The 11,832-nt window shown below is 41.7% G+C and overlaps 1 protein-coding gene across 3 annotated transcripts in view; it reads right to left on the minus strand.

Annotated features, from left to right (window-relative positions):
- Positions 1-11,832, minus strand: part of STOX1 (storkhead box 1) — a 54,290-nt gene that overhangs the window by 41,726 nt on the left and 732 nt on the right. The window lies entirely within an intron of this gene.

The raw sequence follows: 11,832 nt of genomic DNA on the forward strand, positions 1-11,832 counted from the left end.
TGCCTTCCCGGCCGCCACAATCATGCAAAGCCAATTCCTTGTAATAACTCCCTGAATATGTATCTCATACCGGTTCTGGATCTCTGCTTGAACCTTGACTGATCACAAGAAGGCAGGCACCTTTCAGAAGGTGGGGAGAAAAAGGAGGCGAAGACTGACACTGGATTAGAGGGCATTGCAATGCATGTCAAAGGCTCTGCACTCTTCCTGAAAAGCTAAAGGGAGCCGCAGAGGGATCTGAGCAGAATTAGATCTGCATTTCAGAGGTCGTTCGTCTGTCTACCTGTGGGATGGAGAATGGACTGGAGTGTTCAGGGCCCGCCAGGGGGAGGCACCACAAAAAAGGGAAGAGGCTGAAGCCGTAACTTGAGTAGGAAATGGTAAGATCTCGGGTGGACAAAGGCCCAACAGGGAAAAGAGAGAGAAAGAAATGTGTTGGAGAGATAGAGGAGTTAAGCCTCACAGAACTTGGTGACCTACTGGCCTGTGGTATGAGAAGAGCGGAGGAATCCAAGCTGATTTCCAGATTCGTGGTTCTTCTCATCCTACTGGACCTCAATGCCACGTGGCAGCAACTCGAGGTGTGTTCTCTTATCCCCCGGTTGCTAAATCAAAACACGGGGCTAGACACACTCATTCACTACCCAGATGCTACACACAGATCATCCAGCATGGTAACAACAATATGCCCACAAGACACCCTGTTGTGAGCCCTTTGGCTCTTTCCGACGGAACCCTTCAGCTGCCCCTGCACAGAATAAGGAGAAAGGTAACATCTGGCAGAACAAAGCCAGAAAAACACGGCTGGAAAGATCCTGGGTAGGAAGGAGGGAGGTGAGAGCATGGGCATGGCCCCAGCAGCTGTTTCTGCCATTTCCTGGGCCTGGAATGGATCAAAGTCACAGTGAGAATCCAGGAGCCTCCCAGGGAGAGTGAGGACCAGGGCACAGGCTGGGGGGAAATACCAGAACCTTCACAGGACCCTGGGAAGACTGCTAGTGGATAGAGAGGAAGGCAAGAACCCCACACAACACCAGCACATTGCAGCCTAACGTCCATTTCCTGTCTGCAAACTGGGCAAAATTATCCCATCCGACCACCTAACAGAAGAAAAGGAATAATCAAGCTAGAAAAGACGGGATATCTCAATATCTACCCAGGAGAAAGAAGAGATGGAGCAGAGGTGTTTGTTCTTGGTGACTGTCTGAACCATCTTGACATGACCATTAGTTTCTCTGCAGGCTAGACACTTCTCATCAACAGAATGACACTTTAAAAGAGGAAAAGACAGAATAAATACACAAAGAATGAAGAGAAATTCAAATATATTGATAAAGAAAACTAGCCAAGCATGAGACAAAGACAAGAAAGGATCAGAGAAAATCTTCAGAAACAACCATAAAACAAGTAATTAAATGGTAATAAATACATATCTATCAATAACTACTTTGAATGTAAATGGACTAAATGCTCCAATCAAAAAAAACAGGGTGTCAGAATGGATAAAAAAACAAGACCCATCAATATGCTTCCTACAAGAGACTCACTTCAGACCTACAGACACCAGCAGATTGAAAGTGAGGGGATGGAGGAACATTTATCATGCAAATGGTTGTCAAAACAAAACCAAAGTAGCAATACTTACATCAGACAAACTAGACTTTATTTTATTTTTTTCTGACAAATTACACTCTATTTTTTAAAAGATTTTATTCATTTATTTGAGAGAGAAAGAGAGTGTGCATGAGCACGAGGGGAGAGGGGGACAGGGGGAGAGGGAGACGCAGACTCCCCATTCAACAGAGAGCCCGATGTGGGGCTCATCCCAGGACCCTGGGATCATGACCTGAGCTGAAGGCAGACACTTAACCATCTGAGCCACCCAGGCGCCCCTACTCTCACCACTTTTATCCAACATAGTACTGGAAGTCCTAGCCATAGCAATCAAACAAAAAGAAATAAAAGGCACCCAAATTGGTAAGAAAGAAGTAAAAATTTAACTACTTGCAGATGACAGGATACTATATATAAAAAACCCAAGACTCCACCAAAAAACTGCTACAACTGATAGAAACATTCAGTAAAGTCACAGCATACAAAATCAATCTACAGAAATTTATCACATTTCTATACACCAACAATAAATCAGCAGAGAGAGAAATTAAGAAAACAATCCCATTTACAATTGCACCAAAAATAGTAAAATACTTAGGAATAAACATAACCAAAGATGTGAAAGACCTGTACTCTGAGAACTATAAAACACCAATGAAAGAAACTGAAGACAATATAAAGAAGCAGAAAGACAGTCCGTGCTCATGGACTGGAAGAACAAATATTGTTAAAATGTCTATATTACCCAAAGCAATCTACACATTTAATGCAATTCCTATCAAAATACCAATCACATTTTTCACAGAACTAGAACAAATAATCCTAAAATTCATATGGAACCACAAAAGACCCCAAATAGCCAAAGCAATCTTGAAAAAGGAAAGCAAAACAGGAGGCATCCCAATTCCAGACTTAAAGCTGTATTACAAAGCTGTAGTAATCAAAACAGTATGGTACCAGCACAGAAATAGACAAATAGATCAACAGGATAGAATAGAAAACCCAGAAATAAACCCACAACTGTATGGTCAATTAATCTTTGACAAAGCAGGAAAGAATATTCAATGGGAAAAAGACAGTCTCTTCAACAAATGGTGCTGGGAAACTGGACAGCGACATGCAAAAGAATGAACTTGAACCACCTTGTTACATCACACACAAAAATACACTCCTACTGGATTAAAGACCTAAATGTGAAACCCGAAACCATAAAAATCCTAGAGAGCAAAAGCAGTCATTTCTCTGATGTCAGCAGTAGCAAGTTTTTTCTAGATATGTCCCCGGAGGCAAGAGAAACAAAAGCAAAAATAAACTATTAGAACTACATCAAAATAAAAAGGTTCGGGTGCACCTGGGTGGCTCAGTCAGTTAAGCATCTGCCTTTGGCTCGCGTCATGATCCCGGGATCCTGGAATCGAGTCCTGCATCAGGCTCCCTGTTCAGTAGGGAGTCTGCTTCTCCCTCTCCCTCTGCCTGCCACTCCCCCTGCTTGTGCTCTCTGTCAAATAAATAAATAAAATATTTTTTAAAAATAAAAATAAAAAAATAAAAAGCTTCTGCACAACAAAGGAAACAATCAACAAAACTAAAAGGCAACCTATGGAATGGGAGACAATATCTGCAAATGACATTCTCTATAAAGGGTTATTATCCAAAATATATAAAGAACTTACAATACGCAACACTCAAAAAACAAATAATCCGATTAAAAAAGGGCAGGAGGGGTGCCTCGGTGGCTCAGTGGGTTAAGCATTTGCCTTTGCCTCAGGTCCTGGTCTCAGGGTCCTGGGACTGAATCCCATGATGGGCTCCCTGCTCAGCGGAGAGTCTGCTTCTCCCTCTCCCTCTGCCCCTCTCCCCAGCTTGTGCACACTCTCTCTCTCCTCTCAAATAAATAAACAAAATATTAAAAAAAAAAAAAAAAAAAACGGGCAGGAGACATGAACAGATATTTCTCCAAAGAAGACTTACAGATGGCCAAGAGACACATGAGAAGAGGCTCAACATCACTCATCATTAGGAAAATGCAAATCAAAATTATGATATCACTTCACACCTGTCAGACCGGCTAAAATCAAAAACATAAGAACCAATAGGTGTTGGGGAGAATGTGGAGAGAAAGGAACCCTCTCGCACTGTTGGTGAGAATGCAAACTGATGCAGCCACTGTGGAAAACAATGTGGAGGTTTCTCAAAAAGTTAAAAATGGAACTACCCATGGGGCGCCTGGCTGGCTCAGTTGGTAAAGCATGCGACTCTTGATCTTGGGGTTGTGAGTTTGAGCCTCACATTGGGTGAAGATACTACTTTAAAAAATAAAATATTTTTTTAAAAAAAGAACTACCCTACAATCTGATCGCACTGCTGGGTATTTATCCCCCAAATACAAAAACATTCATTCAAGGAACTACATGCGTCCCTATGTTTATTACAGCATTATTTACAATAGCCCAACTATGGAAGCAGCCTGTGTCCGTCAATAGATGAATGGGTAAAGGAGATGTGGTATACATATACAGTGGAATATTATTCAGCCATAAAAGAGAATGAAATCTTGCCATTTGCAATAACATGGATGGAACTGGAGAGTATAATGTTAAGAGAAATAAGTCAATCAGAGACAATATCATATGATTTTACTCATGTGGAATTTAAGAAACAAATGAACAAATTAAAAAAGAGAGAGAGGGGCGCCTGGGTGGCACAGCGGTTAAGCGTCTGCCTTCGGCTCAGGGCGTGATCCCGGCGTTATGGGATCGAGCCCCACATCAGGCTCTTCTGCTATGAGCCTGCTTCTTCCTCTCCCACTCCCCCTGCTTGTGTTCCCTTTCTCGCTGGCTGTCTCTATCTCTGTCAAATAAATAAATAAAATCTTTAAAAAAAAAAAAAAAGAGAGAGAAAAAAAAACAAAAACAGAAACAGACTCTTAACTATAGTGAACAAACTGATGGTCACCAGAGGGGAGGTGGGTTGGGGGAAGGGTGAAGTAGGTGATGGGGATTAAGGAGTGCATTTGTCATGATGAGCACCAGGTGAATAAAATAAAAACTTAAGGGGCATCTGGGTAGCCCAGTCGGTTGAGTGCCTGACTCTTGATCTCAGCTCAGGTCTTGATCTCAGGGTCATGAATTCAAGCCCCACGTTGAGCTCCATGCTGGGCATGGAGCCCACTTAAAAATCATTAACTAACTAACTAACTAATTAATTAATTAAAAATAAAATAAAAACTTAAATAGAAAAAAGATACATAAGTATATAAAAGAGGAAAAGACGGGGATTAAAAAATTCATTAATGGGGTTTTGCTTCCAATAATTATGGTGAAACCCTTAGACCAACCTTCTTGCAAATAACAACTATAAACTTTGGACAAAATATAAAAACCCTTAGCTGAAGGCATTTAAAAGTAACCAAAACCAGGTAGAAACTGGAGGGGAGGTCCTCTTGGAAGGAAATGGCACAGTTAAGTGTCCCATTTCTTACAGCTCTTCACCTTAGGGCAGGCCCCAGTAGGAGCGAGGCCAGAAGGCTAAAACTTTGATAGAAACCTACAGTTTTCTTGGCCTAAAGAGTCTAAGGACACAGTCTGGAGTGGCTACAACAACAGAAAAATGATGGTGGAAAGTCCTGAGCCACAGACGTGGAACCTCAAATTTTGCACATAAACTCAGCCTGATTCTACGACTGAAACGTGAACTATGCATGCACAGGGCACAAACAGCCTCCTTAAGAGATTTTAGCTGCCATTTAGTGCAGGGGAAGTACAATTTAGAGTTTTAAGTTCAGCCAAATTAACTGCCTGATAAAATAAACACAAAAAAATGAACGCTCTACAGAAGAGCCTAACAATCCAAAGTCTCTGCAACATACCACTCATGTCAAAGATAAAATCCACAATTCTAGACAATATAGAAACAGTACAATGTGACCCATTCAAAGCAAAGGGCAACAATGGGACTGACCATGAGATGACTAAGATGTTAGAATTATAAATATTTTGGGAGCACCTGGCTGGCTCAGTCAGGAGAGCTGTGACTCTTAATCTCAGGGTTGTGAATTCAAGCCCCATGTTGGGTGTAGAGATTACTTTAAAATAAAAATGGGGAGGGGGGAACCCAGGTGGCTCAGTCCATTAAGTGTCTGTCTTCAGCGCAGGTCATGATCCTGGGGTCCTGGGATTGAGCCCTGTGTTGGGTTTCCTGATCAGCAGGGTGTCTGCCTCTCTCTCTGCCCCTCCCCAATGCTTGTGCTCTCTCTCTCTCTAATAAATAAAATCTTTTTAAAAATTTAAAAATTGAATAATTCCATTTATAATAGCATCAAAAAACATAAAGTTCTTAGGAAGACAAATTTAACAAAAGATATTCATACCTTGTACCCTAAAGAGTACAACCCATTGCTAAGAAAAATTAAGAACACTCAAACAGAGATATACCATGTTCATGGATTGCTAAAATGTCAACTCTCCCCAAATTAGGGTGACCAATCATCCCAGTTTGCCTGGGACTGAAGGAGTTCATTTCTAAAGATGCAAGACTATCATTTCTAAAGCCAAGGCAGTCTTGGGCAAATCAGGATGAATTTCTCATCTAATTTCAAATTGATCTATTGTTTCAACACAATAGATCTTTTTTTTTTTTAAGAAATTAACAAAATGATTTTAAAGTTTATGTCGAAAAATGAAGAATCTACAGTAGCCAAAACAATTCTTAGGAAGAACAAAGTTGGAGGGTTCACAATATCTCATTTCAAGTCTTACTATAAAGTACAATATAGTACATTATTAATAAAATGACAGACTCAAGATCAATGGAAATAGACCCCCATATATATGTATATATATATATATATATATATATATATATATATTCAATTGATTTTTTAACAAAAACAATTCAGTGAGAAAGGCTAATATTTTCAATAAATTGTCCTACAATATTCTACATACAGGTGTAGAAAAGTGAACCTCACCCACCACACCATTCACAAAAATTAACTCAAAACAGATCACAGACCTAAATATAAAACCATAAACCTATAAAACTTCTAGAAGAAAGACACAGGAGAAAATCACTGGGTTAGGCAAAATTTCTTTATAGAGGATACAAAAAGTATGATCCATAAAGGAGAAAAATGGATAAATTAGATGTAATCATAATTTAAATCTTCTCTCCAAAAGATACCACTGAAAAACTGAATAGGTAAGCCGCAGGCTAGACCATATTCATAAAGCATATATCTAACACAGGACGGGTATTCAGGATATATAAAGAGCTCCTACAATGCAATAATAATGAAATAATAAATAACAATAATAAAAAAAAATACTATCCAGGGGCACCTGGCTGGCTCAGTTGGAAGAGCACATGACTCTTGATCTTAAGGTCATAAGTTCAAGACCCACACTAGGTGTAGAGATTACTTAAATACGGGGCATCTGAATGGCTCAGTTAGTTAAACTTCTGGCTCTTGATTTTGGTTCAGGTCATGATCTCGGGGTCCTGGAGTCAAGCCCCATGTGGGGCTCCATGCTCAACCTGTAGTCTGCTTAGGATTCTTTCCCTCTTCCTCTACCTCCCCTTCCGCCCTTCCCCTGCCTGCTCACTCACACTCTCTCTAATTCATAAATAAAATCTCTAAAAAGTAAAAATAAAATAATAAAAATAAAGATTAAAATACTACTTTTTTTTTTTAAGAAGGGCAAAAGATGTGTACAGATACTTCCCCAAAGAAGTTGATAAGCACATGAAAAAGTGTTCAGTAACATCAGGGAGTGCAATAAGATACCACCAGACTAGCTAAAATTAGAAAGATTGCCAACATCAAATGTTGGCAAAGATGCACAACCACTCTGGAAAAAGGTTCCTTAAAAATAAACATAATCTACTCAATGAGTCAGCAATTCCTTTTTTAGGTAATGACCCAAAAGAAATAAAAGCATAAAAAAAAACTTGTACATGAATATTCATAGAAGCTTTATTCATAATAGCCATAAAGTGGAAACATCCCAGGGATCCATCTTTAGGAAAATACATCAACTGCGGTATGGTAAAAATGGAATTCTACTCAACAATAACAAGGAACCAACTAATAATACAACAGAAATGAATCTCAGGAGCATTAAGCTGAGTGAAAGAGTCCTCACACAAGAATATATACTATATGATTCTACCTACGTGAAGTTCTTAAACTGGCAAAATTATTTTATGGTTAAAAAAAAAATCAGGTTAATTCTCAGTGTGGGGGTAGAGCTGACTGAGAAGGAGCAAGAAGGGACTTTGTGGGGTAATGGTAACATTCTAAATCCTGTTAGGAAGATGGGTTACATTCATGTAGGTATTTGAAAAATCCATCAAATACTACATTTACGGGGCTCCTGGCCGGCTCAGTCGGTAGAGCGCGACTCTTGATCTCGGGGTTGTGGGTTTAAGACCCATGATAGGTGTAGAGATTACTTAAAAATAAAATCTTTTAAAAAAGTGATACACTTATGATTTGTGCATTTCACTAAATGAAAATCTCACCTTAAATATTCCATTAGCTATTAAACCCTACAAGATGCCCCAGTATCTTTCAAAGTAGGACTTTAGAAACAAGGCAGGCTAGGAGCTGGACCACTTCCTCTCACCATCTCTACACACTCTCCCCATGGCATTCCCTAAATCACAGGATAAGTCAAAACAACATTTCAGATATTTGTCCAACTCCTGCACCATTAGGCATCTGGTAGCCTTGAGCTGTTCCTCTCTCTCAAACTAGATCCCAAAATAGATTATGAAATCAGTCATTTACACCTAGCACAAATTAGTGACTGACCTCTACACTTCTGGGGTCCTTTCAATTTTGCCTCAATATCTTTTTGTGCTCAGAGATATTTCAGGGAGCAGGAAGGAGGGACACATAGAGAGGTGGGAAGATCCTTCTATCACCTCCCCTTCACTAGCCTAACCTGCCTGATCTTCAGTACCCCCCAAAACATACACCAGGGAACTCTCATCCCCAAAAATATCACAGGCAGGACCTGCAGTGCCCACACAGTTCACAGTGGGATGGAGAAGACTCTGCGTGAATCAGACAGCTTCTAGAACACAGCCTCCCACTCAGCTATCCCCCCTTGAACTGAATATGAAAGACATAGGCTGACTCTATTTGCTCCTTAAACACAAGCAGCTCTGAATGAAATATGCATTAAAACACAGACATACCTAGAACGGTACCTGACACATGAATGAATGAATGAAGCAAAAACTTAGAAAGAGCCACAGGCATTTTTATTCAAGAACAGATGGAAGGCCATGCTACGGGTGAAAGAGCAGGGACACCGCAGCTATAAATTTCAGGAGAAAGGAGCAAACTGTTTGGCCAAGTGGCCTTCCCTCCCTTGCCCCTGGGAAGCCATCATTAACCTTTCACCTCCCCAGGAGGTGTGGTCCCAGAGCAACAACCGATTCAACCAAACAAATACAGGTGTCCCCCACCCCTAACCACCTGCGGTGGTCAGCTTGCTGAGCAGATATTTCCCTCCAGCTTCCAGAGTCACCCCTTTCATTTGTTAATGTCACTTGCTTATTAAAAACAAAAAAGACAAGAGTACTGGAGCACAAAAGAAGACTTAGCTCCCTGTCATCACGCTAAAGATCCTCTGTCCTTCTTTTTAGGGGAATGCTCTCAGCCTGGGAACTCTTTTTTCTCACCAGAGGGAAGTTGAGGTGGAGAATAGAGGGAAAGAAAAGGCACAAGATGTGGACAAAACAAACTCCTGCAGGCCTTAAATTCAGGTGAGCACCGGAAACTCAGGTCACTCTTGTCTGCTCCGCCTTCTCCTATCTTATGAGGCCCCAGGAGTTCCAGGTCCAGAAGCCCAGAAGAATCCATGGGAGCACCACGGGTTTATAATGCTGGTGGCCACGCCCCTTCCCTCCCTGCACTTTGTCTGAGCTGGCCAGCAGCATTCCTTATGTCCAATGCTTTTATATGGTAGTAAACGAGCCTTAAAAAACAATAAAACCTTAGAGAAAAGGGACTAAATTGATCTGACCAAACTGATCTTTTGTGTCTTTTCTTTTTGCATTTTGTGCATTTTGCTCTTTGCCACAAAGTAACAGTACCTGCAAGAGTGCCCTGTTGCTCTTCCCTTGCCTTCCTGGAAGCCCATTTTAGCCTCTGAAAGTAAATGCAGCCAGATTCAGGAAAGCAAGTGAATTGAAACTTCCAATATCTTGGGGCGCCTGGGTGGCTCAGTTGTTAAGCGTCTGCCTTCGACTCGGGGCCTGATCCCAGGGTCCTAGCATCAAGCCCTGCAAGCGGAGCAGGGAGCCTGCTTCTTCCTCTCCCACTCCCCCTGCTTGTGTTCCCTGTCTCACTGGCTGTCTCTCTCTCTGTCAAATAAATAAATAAAATCAAGAAAAGAAAGAAAGAAAGAGAGAAAGAAAAAGAAAGAAAGAAAGAAAGAAAGAAAGAAAGGAAGGAAAGAAAGAAAGAAAGAAAGAAAGAAAGAAAGAAAGAAAGAAAGAAAGAAAGAAAGAAAGAAAGAAAGAAAGAAAGAAAGAAAGAAAGAAAGAAAGAAAGAAAGAAAGAAAGAAAGAAAGGGAGGAAGGAAGGAAGAAAGAAAGAAAGAAACAAACTTCCAATTTCTTTAGGGAAGGGCTGCTCCTGCCTTCACCACATTCTGGGACTCTGAGATGGCCCAAGAGCTGCCTTGATGCCTCCTCTCCTTTGATCTGTATTAAGGACCCCAAGTTAGACTAGTGATTATCAGTTCTGTTCCAAATAAACTCCCTGTCCATATGCATCCATTGGCCTGCATCAAATAAGATCTTTCTCTATTTTGCTCTTCAAATTGTCCTAATAGGTGGTTTTGTACGAATTCCAGCTAAATATCCAAATTCTTATCAGGACTCCGTTAAAAACTTCAAAATCATTCCTTCTAAGAGACTCAAGGCAGGGGAGGTGACGTAGCACGAAGACCACTGTTACTGCACACTCCATAGAATACGCGTCCGCAGCACCCTGAGTTGTGCCCATCCCGAGCAGTGAGGCAGCATTATCTAGGGGGTGGAGAACTGGAGCACCTGCTGACGTGTTTTCTTTGTCCCCTGCACTGTTCAGATGGCAGCAAACAGGGCCAACCCAAGAACCACCATTCGCCACTGCCCCCTGGGCCCCAGGTGGTGGCATCATGGCTGCCTCCGGCTTAGCACAAATACCCTGTGTCACCCTCAGGTCCAGACCCCCAACTCCATCCTCCCTCTCTGCAATACTCGAGGCTCACCCTTTGAAAGGGGGTGGGGGAACCAGAGAATTCATCTACTAATTCAAACCAGAAAAACGGAGGACACAGAACTGAAAAGAGTTTTTCATCCAGCCTGTCTGAAAGACCCCCTTCCCTGTGAGAATTTTGGCTTGGCTACTTGGCTCTCTGCTTTCAGAGTCAGAAACCTACTTTCTTCACTAACTCCTGCAACTGAAAGGAGATGAAATGTGTGTATGTGGCTTTGCCAATGAGCTCTCTTTTGCTTTTAACATTAGAGAAAGTGGGGCAGGGGTACCAGACAGGACCGGAATGCATGCAGATGAAAAGCCAAGGTTTAGCCTCCTGTGGGATGTTGAGACATCATCTCTAAGCAGATGATACACACGACATCAAGTGCCTCATGCTACCCTCCCCCCCCCACTTCCCCCCTCCCTGGGGACTAAAACGAATGTGTTTTATTTGCTCCATCTAAGGAGGAGAAGGATTTATGGACTGAGAGAGAGAGACAGAGAGAGAGGTTCCTCGGTAGGAGTCAAAATTCAGGGCTGGGACAACTGGCGACTTGTCAACAGCACACCATCAAATGGTCGTCACAAGCCCACATAAATGCAAACCAACCAGACAGTCACAGGGAGCGCCATGCGCTCAGGTTAGCGGTGCGTGTCAAAGGCCACTTAATGGTGCAGTGGTTTCAAATGAAGCTGTTTTACACAAGCAAAAAGTTGCTGTCTTCTAACAAACGGGCTCTCTGGAAAGACTGAAAAGGAGGACTTTCCTCTATTTAGCTAATGGGATGGGATGTGTTCAGAGCACCATTTGTCATTTCTTCTTCCCAAGCAGTTAATGACCCCAAACGTTCCACTAGGCCCTGAGCCAAGACCACCACACCACCCCGTACAGAAGGGCATGGAAACCACAGACTGTTGTCCGTTCCAAGCCTGGAACTTAAAAAAAAAAAAAAAAAAAA

This window comes from Ursus maritimus, unplaced genomic scaffold, assembly GCF_017311325.1.
Source record: "Ursus maritimus isolate PB19 unplaced genomic scaffold, ASM1731132v1 scaffold_7, whole genome shotgun sequence".
Lineage (NCBI taxonomy): Eukaryota > Metazoa > Chordata > Mammalia > Carnivora > Ursidae > Ursus > Ursus maritimus.